Raw genomic sequence first — 12348 nt, forward strand, 5'->3', positions numbered from 1 at the left:
TCCAATGTAAGAAAAATTACTGAAAATAATAGTTGGATGATATCATACTCAGACAGAAATGCTAATAAATAATTGTTTTGAGCCCTGTCATCACTCAGCTTAAATAAATCATTTCACATATGTATATGTATGGATAAAATTGTTTCTATGTTATCTTTAATTGTAATTTGTTTTCTTAGACTAAATAGTCTTCAAAAGGCAATGTAAGATTTGGTAATTTTAAAACTATGTATCTTAGAATCATTAAAATATTCTAGATATTTATATTTCCAGCCACTTAAACATACAGGCAGTCATAGTCCATAAAAGAACTATGTATACGGATTCATAATGAGAGTGTCTAGTAGTATAGTAGTATCTATTCATTCCTGTATTTGTGGGTTCCTGTTTTAATATTTTAGCAAGAGGTAAGAGAAAAATGAAGGAGGATACTTTTCCAAGATTTAAATTATGATACTATTTAGAACAAAAAATAGATTTCAAGTCATAAGCCCATCCTGGTTTAGTTGGAAATGGGCAATACCCACTAACACAGTGTATCAGAATAATTCATTAAAAAAACCAAAATGTGTGTAGGGAGTGAATGTAAACATTTTAATGCATAAAAAGTAAGCATTGTATTTGTTCATATAGCAATTTACTGTCAAATAAGTAAAGCATGAGTCTTTGTTGTTTGTGTAAATAACTGTCTTTCCACTAAAACCTGCAAATTTTTAGATTTGACTAACAATTTTACTTGCCCTTTTAAAGTATGGAACTTAAAAATAAAATAGCTTTACTACGACTAATGTAGTTCTTTGCAAATAATGTGTGCTCAATATGTACTTATCAAAAGACCATACTACTGTTTTACTCTCATAAGTATTTAAATCAGAATATTAATATTTTTATACATGAAGTTGAAACACATGTATAATTTAGAGAGAAGATCATAATTATTATTATTGTACATTGATTAGCCACAGGTATAGCTCTTTATACTCTTAAGTGGTTAGTAGGAAGGTGAAGGTTGGTTGACACCTTTACACATGAGGTATCCAGGCATGAATGGGAGTCTTGGGGAAGAAATGAATAATTATTTTACTGCAGTTAAGGTTTGATGAGAGTTCCAAGAGCATTTAGTATATCTTTAGGGCTTCTCTACAGAAAGGAAAAGGTAGACTATGAAAGTGAAGAAGTTCTATCTGTTGATACCATTTTCCTGTTATACTGGTCAAGGAAATATATAGGTAAGTGGTATATTACCACTAAAATATAAAAATATATTTGATTTAAGCCATTATATATAATTTTCCAAGTTATTCTACAATTTGAAGAAGGAAAAAAAGCTTTGTCACTATCAAGTCATTTGTGTAATAATTTTTTTCTGATATCATTAAGAGGCACATCATTTATTAAACATCTTCAGATTTTAGCTGTAGCACACATCTCACAGGAGATCACTGCTTCGACCCAAAACTGCCAATTTTGAGTAGGGCTCAAACCAAGGAATGTTGCAGCAGGTCTAGACTGTAGCTTAAAGATCCCTGCTACTTAGGTAATGTGACCTGGTAAATCCCATATATTTAGAGTCATCTATACATTAAGCAACCATATGCAGCTTCTAGCAAGTTCTAGTAGGTGACTGTGCATTGCAGACTCCTACAGTTTTGGTGCAAGGCTACTCTATGTACAGCAGGGATCTATATGCTATTTGAAAAGCAGCTCCTGGAAAGCTACTGACTCTAGCAGAAACCAAGCATTTGATCATGCTGCATGAAGTAGCCATGTGACTAGAGTTGAGGCTCCAGAGCTGAGAACTGTAACCCACAAAATCATAAGCTTGAGCTGGCCCACCAATAATCTATTATGCAAGGGGAATGATGTATTCAAGAATAGAAATGAACAAGTTCATGGTTTATATTCAAGCAGCATGAAGAAATGTCTCAACCACCATTTCACCCACCAGAAATGCTCTGGCATCTTCCTGTCAGCTTATACTTATTATTTCATGGGGGTTCCCTCATCCAATTGATGGAGGAAGGAAGAAACAAAACGAAAAACAAAAACACAACAGGTCTTGGTTCATGGCTGGATTCGATTGTTGTATTATACGACTACTGCAGTATAATCCCATGTAAAGATGGCCCTTGAAAGAAAGTTGTGAATGGAAATTCTCCTCATGGGCAGATCTTCAGTACACCTGGTCATCAGTTTTGTGTGAAGAAATAAGGGACACAGTTATGAATACATATGAACTCATGGGTGAATTGCATGGCTAGTTGTCAGTGATTTAGAAAAAATACAAGACTGAAAATTTAGGGCAAAGAGATTGTAAAATAAAACAAATAGCTGGATCTTTGGGAGTGGGTATCAAATGTAAAGATCTTTGTATGACACCTTGATGCTCACAAAAACAAGATACTCCAAATGAGTAGATGGCAAGGGTGGTAATCAGGTAGAGACCTCTTGCTGATATCTTCAAGCAACGCAGTGCTTGTGTGATATAATCATGAATGGAGAGGCCATGGTGGGAAAAATGAAGGCTATTGCATGTTTCCAAAAGATTTATTTTCCACTCACCAAAGGGATTTATTCATTGCCTCTGTGTATATCTGATCTGCTGCCAAAAGAAACCAACATTGAACCCTTAATTCTGTCCTTTAAGAAGAGAAACAAGGCATTTGGAAGCAAGTTTATTATATTGAAACCCTCATTCTGAGAAAGTTTCACAAAGTAAGATTGAAACATATTTCCGTGCTGGTTTGCCTCTCTTGCCCGTAGTGCTTTGTCTAGCATCATAACCCAAGGGTTCAAAATGTGTCCCATTTACTGGACTATCACATCATATTGTTCCAAGGTATTCACTTTATGATAGGTTGAGCACATTACCGTGGGATCTACTGGCTCTGCAGCAAACTGTATCAGCCAATGGCTGCTGCCTCAGTAGATCATTGGAATTAGTTTTGAAGGTTGTGGATGTGGTGCCAGCGTGACGACACCACCAACCAAGTTTGGGTTGATGTTCTTTATTATTTTGTGGACAGCTTAAATCATTACACTTTATATGATTCTATGTCCCTCATAGGTAGATCATGTGAATGTGGAATCAAGCAGGTGAAAGTAGTAGACTGTTTATCGTCACTCCTAATGAGTCACTTGGGAGATTCTGATTTCCATTCCTAGTTTTTGGCTCTGTGGGTCCAGATAGTCTTCTTCCCAATTCTCTCAATAGTGAAAAGAGTTAGAGTTCCACTAAATGTAAACATTTAGATACCACCCAGTTTTTTTAGGTCCCTCATGGTGGTAGATATGAAGGCAAAGAAAGTTACAATATCAGCAGGGTCGCTGAACCAATTCTCATGAAGAGACAGAATTGCTAGATCATAATTGACATTCATATTATTCCCTGTGATACTCCAGTGTATTGGAATGTAAGGGATTGGAGCATCATGTGATACTCCAATGTCAAGTGTTAACTGAGAGTCAGCAATGTCATTAGTTTGGGCCTATAGAATACAGCACCTAGACACTCAGATACTTAGGGATGAAACTCTGATTAATACCATCAGAAAAGCCTTTTAGACTATTAGACACCCTAGCTGAGGATGAGGTCTCTAGTATAGGTGGTAGAGGAACCAGGTAGTAAGCATAATTAATGATGTTAGGAACAACTGTAGCAGTAGAGGGTGGGATATCATCCATATAAAACTACTTCCTTGTCCCCGACCCCAAATCATAGCCAACTATAAACTTAAAGAAGCTAGGGTTGAATAAACTTAATGGGCAAAGCAAAAGAATCTCAGCAAGTGTTGAAAGTGTATGGGACACTGAAGGTGTTCAATCCATGTCTCCTTGGATTCCTTTCACCATGTGTGCATGTCCATTCTGCCCCATCACCAGCTTGTTTTGCTACTATTCACACTGTGATCTCCACACTTTATGGGCCCTGGAGCCACCTGGTCCACATGAAGTGACTGAGAGTTTTATATACTCTCCAATCCAGTGCTGAGGCGACTGGTAGCCAGTGATTGACTGCTAGGGAAATACAAAAAGCCAGTTCTTTTGACTTGAGACGTCAAGACAGTCTTCATGAGATAATTCACTTTCCAGAGCTTTACAGAGCAGCTGGCATTGCAATGAAACGTACTTTGTTTCTTTCCCCTTCCCTGTCCTGCCTCCTCCACTCTCTCACTGGCTTCTCCTGAAGCATTGGCTAAAGGTAGCACTTGCACATGACTTCTCCGTGCTCCAAGAGTTCTTCAAGTCTACTCCAAAAAGGCTAGTTTTCATGGAGAACTAAATGTAAACCCCAATTGGTTTATTTTTGTCATGGTTAATATCTTGAAATAAAAATTCAGTATATAGAAATCAAAAAAATCCTGTAATGCAACACTTTTATTATTCACAAAATATAACATTAAAGTATGTTTAGACAGTTTACTTGTCCAGACCATATTCTTAATTGCAACCCACAGTACTTGCCCTTGTGTAGAGAGTACAGATCTGTTTCATGATATAAGCAAGAAGGAAAATAAGATACTCAATTTATATGCCAGTGAATTAATTATAACTTGATTTTTTCTTACTAGCATTTTCCTCCTTGACTCAAAAACCTTATATCCAAAAAATTATTATGGAAAATCATATAATATTGAAATCATTGAAATACATAATATTTGTAAGTAGCATGTTTTCTCTTCAAGTATTTTTCTAGTGGTATTCATTATGAAACTGCTTGGCTCTACACACAAAAATATTGGCAGTGTCTTTATAAGGATAACTAATAAAACAAGGAATTATAAAAATGGATATAGTTTAATGAGTAAACTTCACTATGTCTTAAAATTTTAAATTTTACTGACACAAAACTTTATTTTTAGTTTACCAGCACCTCAGTTACAATAGAAAATTCACAAACTTGTTACAATTTCTCAGAATTATAATAATCTGCAGAATAATTTTTTCACTGAGAAATTTTTTTTACAATTTTTCTTACAAATGATCTCATATATTCACTTATCCTGAAATACCTAATTTGCTCTATAAATTTACCTGCATCGCTATCCTTGCCATATATCTTTCTTGATTATCAGACCAAACCCCTCTTATGTGTTCTGCTAATTTTCTTCCCTATGTTATTTTCCAAATAAATCAACCATCCTGTTTCTAAAACATGTATTCTCTAAATAAGAATAGATATTTGGAAACGGCATATGTAGATTCTTGAAGAAAGAAGGAGAAATCTTCCATTATATTTAATATGTGAATCAATCCTCAGGGACAGGCAGTAATAATATCATAAAGAGACTATTTTCAGACTTAATCACATTTTATATGTTTTTCCACCTAAATAGCATTGTAGTGCTAGGATAATACATTTTAAAATACTATGCTGCCTGAAGTAACCACTGAAGTTATCTTTTAATTTTTATTTTTTTAAGTAGAAGAGCAAATCCCCTACAGATACCAAAATTAAAGACAGCATTTAAAAAATATTTGCTAAGTGAATTAATAGATAAATCATAATTATATAAATAAAATATAAATTTATTATTCTACGCCAACTGTGGTGAATGTTACCTCTCTGCAGTAAGCGCTCAGATTTTAAATTGGTTTTAATACAAAGGGAAAACACTGATAATTGAGGCCAGATGAAGGCCAAGTGATAAAAATCAGTTTCAGGTAATAATTAAACAGGTGAAAATTGGGTTGTTATAAGATGATTCCTGTTGAGGAGACGTATTTTGACTAGTGTGAAATATATTCATATTAAAAAATATGGTGACTGGGTAAATTACAAAAGCATATCCTAAAATTCAATTCACTTAAAGTGAGACTTGTTTTGAGTTCATAATCATTTTTACAGCTGTGTCTGCTAAGTTAATGGCATTCATAGAAGAAAAAATGTGAATAAACCCAAGTTTCCTAGAAAAGATACCCATTACAGGATAATCTTATTGTTAATGTAAGGAAAAAACTATGAAATCACCATTTTCTACCATCTATCAAACACGAAATAGACCACAGCTTATACATTACTGTGATAATATTTTATTTCTTGCCACTGATTGTGTGTTTTGTCAATGTGGAGGAAGGGCTCTCTGTGTAAACCTAAATGGCTGAAGGATTTTTCTCAGTAAACCTCGAGATGTAACAGGAATGAAAATGGAAAAATAATGTTCAGTTGGAAATCTCTGGAGGCTCTGCTACATGAGGTATAATTGGACAGGCCCAGCAACCCAGTATACCAATTTCCAAATGAAGATTTTTAGTCATAAGAAACATGGATACTTCAAATCCGTCTTGGGAGTTCAATCAGTAACAACAGGGGCTAAGAATACAGAAAATCATCTTAATTTCAAAAGTTCTATTGGAGAACAAAACCCCATAATATTCATTATTTAACTCCTTCCATTTATAAATTTCACTTTTTAAGAACAAAGCATGGGAGTGTTGATTTCAAGTAATTTCTTGAATTTATATTATTGTTAAAGCCCTTTGACTTTCAGATATAAACTTTTTAGAGTCAATGTGAAACTGTAATTATAAAAAAAAAATGCGATGTAAGACTTTAGAATACTCCCTGCAAATATGTATTTAAATATAATCAATAAATATGTAGGATAATCATATTGTAAATACCAACTAATCATTTTGGTCAACAAATCATACTTTTTAATTTATAGTTACCTTAAACAAATCTAGTGTAGTCTTCTTGAAAATATTTTCTCGCAGGCTGTGTAAAAGATTTTCTTTACCAAATATTACATACTTTCATAAAAATATAATACATCTCAACTTACATGCACACATAAATTATTTGGTCCAAGATTTTAAATGCAATCAATTTTTAAATGTTTAACTCTAGCTAACATTAAATAAATAAAAGCCTAATAATGTAAAAAGTGAGAATCTCTACAAAATGATGCAAGTATTAACAAGAGTGAGCATTTGCTACTTTGAGAATGGGAGCCTGGGATCTAATATTCCCAACTTAAAACATACCCTTATACTCAGTGGCTTCTCTCTATATAAGCACTGACCTTTTCTCTGTATTGCCCACTCTCCTGTGGTCTAGTGTGAAGTGGTTCGAAAAGAGATGACAAAACCAATTCACAAGCCCGGAACCCAACTGGGATCAGCTGCTAAAGATATTTCTGATCAAAAATAAAGAAATAACCTGCGTCACTGGGGCTTTTCAGCTTTAACAGCAGGAAACCTGTTCATTTCTGTATTCTGTAATAGCCACAAAAATAATTGGTCCTGCAGTACTCTGACTTAAAATGTGGTTTCAGCAATAAAACATATTGCATTCTCATGATTTTATTTTATTTTTTTACTGTTTATGTATTTAGTCTATACTCTATGAATTTACTTCCATAGATGCTTGCTGAATTTCAAGTAACAAAAAGTGCTAAACCTGATGGTGTTCCCTTTAATAGTATTACTCCCCTTAGAAATTTAGTTGTGTACATTTGGCAGCACTAATTATTATTTTTCTCATTTATATATAAATGATTTTTTCCTGTTTTCTTCAACATATTATTTTTATAAGAACTTTTTTTCTTGAGAAGCAAAGAGAGGATGCATTTATATTGATTTCCAAATCTCCTTAACTATGCTTTGTTTCTTGGCTAGAAAATCATGTGGCAATTCTGAAAAATTATTTGGCAGTACACAACTGGTTGGATTAAAGTATTAGTGCAAATATTATTAGAAATGCTCCAAAATTTTCTGCCATCTACGTGAATTCTCACAGGAAACTTCTTCCCCAAAGAACTTACCAAACACTAAAGACTTAAATACTCCCTAATACCCAACTATCGCTGAGATTATGTTTGCAACTCTAGGAAAAAAACGTATTATTTCTCACTCTTTTTCCTTTTTGGTCTCTGTCTTTAACCTTCTTACTGCACTTCTTTTTCTTTTTTAAGTTCTGGGACGCATGTGCAGAACGTGCAGGTTTATTACATAGGTATACATGTGGCTCGGTGGTTTGCTGAACCTATCAACCCGTCATCTAGCTTTTAAGTCCCCCATGCATTCGGTATTTGTCCTAATGCTCTGCCTCCCCTTGTCCCCCAACCCCCAAGAGGCCAAGCTGTGTGATGTTCCCCTCCCTGTGTCCATGTATTCTCATTGTTTAACCCCCACTTATGAGTGAGAACATGTAGCGTTTGGTTTTCTGTTCCTGTGTTAGTTTGCTGAGAGTGATGGTTTCCAGCTTCATCCATGTCCCTGGCGAAGGACATGAATTCATTCTTTTAATGGCTGCATAGTATTCCATGATGTATATGTGCCACATTTTCTTTATGCAGTCTAGCACTGATGGGCATTTGGGTTGGTTTCAAGTCTCTGCTATTGTAAATAGTCTGCACTTCTTTTAATAAACAAACAAACAAAACAAGTAAAATAACAATGCAACAAGGAAAATCCTCATACGGTTTTGGGCCAGTTCATGGTCTTCCTCTTCACTGCTTCCTACATGGGTGCTGGCAGCAGTGTTTATTCTTAGAGACCCACACCTTTCTGCCACAGTAGATTGGATTAGATAGATACATTGATCTAAGTTGTTCTTAGCAAATTATCTCTCACGGAAAGAGTAGTTTCCTGCAAGTAGGGGATATATCATCTGAGTTGTGATATTGGAATCTTCAGCCTTGTGAATACAGAAACAGAGTAAGCTAGACTTCACAGAAAAAAGAAACAGAAGCAGAAAAGCAGTGAAAACAACAACAGTAACAACAGAAAACAAGCGAGCAAACAATGAAAACAGAATATTATCTACTTCTTTTCACACTATTTTCCAAACTTTTGTTTCTTCTTTGGGCTGGCCACATCCTTGTCCTCATCATCAGAAGACACTCTTATAGTATGATATTTATTGTACATGTTCCTTGGCTTGTCTTCTATACGCAACCCAAATGCTTACCGCCACCCCTGTGTATTTCTAAGGCAAGGAATAGACAGATAAATTCTTGACTCCCCAAATTATTAGATTGTGATAATAGAAAATGATCTACTTCCTCAGTCTTAGTATGCTCAAATGTAACCGGAGCCTCATGATAGAGATTGCAGAGGACTGCTGTTGTGGGAAGGTAAATTCTGCGGTTTATGCAAACCACCTTGCACAGCACCCATCATGCTTACAAAATGTCTCTCCTTTCCTTCCGCATTTTCTCTGCATTTACTAATCTTTCATGGTCTCCAATAAAATAGCAGTTTTCTCCCTCTTGTACCCTACAGCCAGAGGAGTTTTGATTCTAGAACTGAGAGACAGTAGATCCAGCAGTCATCCTTCTTATTTTATTTTATTTCATTTTATTTTATTTTATGAGACAGGGTCTCACTCTGTTGCCCAGGCTGGAGTGCAGGCATAGACTCTGCCTGGACCTCCCAGGCTCAAGTGATCCCCTACCTCAGCCTCCAGAGTAGCTGGGCCCACAGGCATGCACACTTAGCTGTTGTCATTTTATTTTATTTTTTTTGGTAGAGACAGGGTTTTGCCGTGTTAACAGGCTGATCTCAACCTCCTGAGCTCAAGCAATCCACCCACCTTGACCTCCAAAATGCTCGGATCATAGGCATGCACCAGCATCACTTTCAATATCGAAAATCAGGTGATAACTCTGGGCAACACTTTGGAAGCAGTCAGTTTCCATTAATGAATTGATTTCCCTTCCCTCATCCCTATCACTCATTTTCTTCCCTTTTAGGAGTCTTATAGTCTCTGTTGTTTCTTTGCATCTACTCTAGAAAATTCTATCAGGCTGCTCTAAAACATGTCTCTATAATGAATATGGCTTGTTTCAGAAAACATAGTTTAAAAGTATATTTATATATTCTTATTTATTAGCTTTGTTTCCTCATGAGATTTTGTACAACAGAAACAAGAAAACTTTACAAAATTCACCAAGAAAAGACAAAAGGTAAAATATATAAACTTAGAACTGAGAAAATGTAAACCAGAATAAAATGAAAATCAAGAAAACGTATGTAGCAGCTGTGTAAAATGAGAAGATGACGTACTCAAATTTGATTCTGAGCCTGGTTCTGATTGTGAGCCTCTTAGCCAACAAAAAAAAATAAATAAATAAAAAAAAATAAGCTCATGAATTATACCATATTGTTAAAAGATGTAATTCATTTTGGGGATGTCAGTCAAATGTATACGTTAATGTATGATTTTAGTTTTAGAATCGTAATAGTGAACAATAATAGTTATATCAAAATATTAATTTCCTATTTACTCCACTCTTATATCAGCATATAGAATAGCAACATATTCAAGTTCTACCTTTACCTTTACATCCTTTATATCATCCATGACAAGACACAATTGAAAATATTGTACACATTTACCCCTTTCAAGATATTTTGTTACTTCCCTCAGAGTTTCCATTGAGGTCAAGACCTCAAGACCTGTTAATTCTGACGCTGTGTGTCCTTTTATTTTCCTTTTATTACAACAACAACCTCCTAAATGTTCTCTTTCTTCCAGTTCCTTCCCATAATTGCCAGCAGAATCGCTTTTCTTTTCTTTTTTTTTTTTTTTAAGTCTGGTTAAACTTTTCTGTATGTTACGCGTGGCACAAAGTCTAAAATCCTTAGAAATTCATGTAAACATCTTTCAATATTTCATCCACTGCTCCTTTAAAAAAACACACAATGTATTATTTTGGTATAAAACATATCATCAGCGGATGCAGTTACTGCTACTTTGGTTTGCTTCTTTGCTGTCTGTTCTCTCTCCCTCACCCACACAAACCCAGAGAAGAATTACTAACAACCAGTGCAGCACACAGGTTTTGTTCCCACTTTCTGAGGCTCAGTGTGCAAACATTTCTCCATTAACAGGAACTTAGTGGAGGGGTATTTATTGCCTCATTGGCCATGCAGTTTGGCAATAAGCCCACTACATATTTCCGAGGACTTCTCTGAAATTCCATTACTCAGCCTGCAGGAAGGTCTTTGTCTTTCTTTTCAGAAAGCCATGAATCTGTCACTTTCATATCCTTGTAATCAGAACTGCCAAGAACTGTGAGTAACTGCAAGAGTAATTGCAAACTAACAAGTTAGCTTGCCACAGGTTCATGGATATTGGTAGGAAAACAAACCTCTTGTGTTAAAGACAAAGGACAGCTTTTAACCTCCTCTCGAACTTCTTATTTTCCTTAATCCTGCCCCTCTTTACACTTTTCCTTGGGAATATCTTGGATATTTTGACCTTTGCTCCTAGATTTAAATTTTAGAGACAACTCATCAATTTACTTGAAAACAATACGCAAAAAACAATTCCTTTAAAACTACAGATAAATATGGGGAAAACTGGCATTTTAACCATATTTAGTTTTCTAATCAATTGCTTGATTTGTGTCTCTATTTATTTATGACTACTTTTATTTCCATCAATAGCTTTTCATACATAGCCTAAGTATCTTTTGTTTGATATTTTCTTACTTAACTTTTGTTTTGGTTGCTATTATATGTGAAGCATTTCAACTTTTATTTCTAGCTTAAAGACATATAATTTGTTTTGGTTCTTCCTTTTCAAAATTGAAATTTTTTTTATTTACTTTTCTACCTCAGATTTCTGACTCTATGAAAATACAGACCTGTGACTATAGAAATGAGTAGAGAAGAATAAAGATTTACAAGACCTTAAAGCTAAAGGAAGGTAGGTAATATATTTAAGTTCTTCTTTACACGAAGGAATAAAGTTTTTCATTATTTTAATTTAAATGATTTTGGTTTTGCTCTTGTCCTAAAACCCATTTTGGTTTGTATAAGAGTACAGTTTGTCTTTCTTCATCATACATTTAAGGATTAATTAATATGTTACGATGAGTGGGTATGTGTTTTGTAGTTAGAAAAATAATTATATTTTTTGTCATTGGGAGAGCAATGTAAACTGCACCTTTCAGTGTGCTTGTATTAAACCATTTTACACTTCATCACTACACACTATACATATAAACTGTGAAGCTCTAAGTTATACAAGATAAATACAATAAGTATTTGCATTCTTCCTAGAGCCCAGTATGAGAGCATCTCTTTGAAGTGGTTTTTTTTTTTTTTTTTTTTTTTTTTTTTTTTTTTTTTTTTTTTTNCCACTTATGAGTGAGAACATGTAGCGTTTGGTTTTCTGTTCCTGTGTTAGTTTGCTGAGAGTGATGGTTTCCAGCTTCATCCATGTCCCTGGCGAAGGACATGAATTCATTCTTTTTAATGGCTGCATAGTATTCCATGATGTATATGTGCCACATTTTCTTTATGCAGTCTAGCACTGATGGGCATTTGGGTTGGTTTCAAGTCTCTGCTATTGTAAATAGTCTGCACTTCTTTTAATAAACAAACAAACAAAAA

The sequence above is a fragment of the Rhinopithecus bieti genome, unplaced genomic scaffold, assembly GCF_001698545.2.
Source record: "Rhinopithecus bieti isolate Rb0 unplaced genomic scaffold, ASM169854v2 scaffold_18803, whole genome shotgun sequence".
Lineage (NCBI taxonomy): Eukaryota > Metazoa > Chordata > Mammalia > Primates > Cercopithecidae > Rhinopithecus > Rhinopithecus bieti.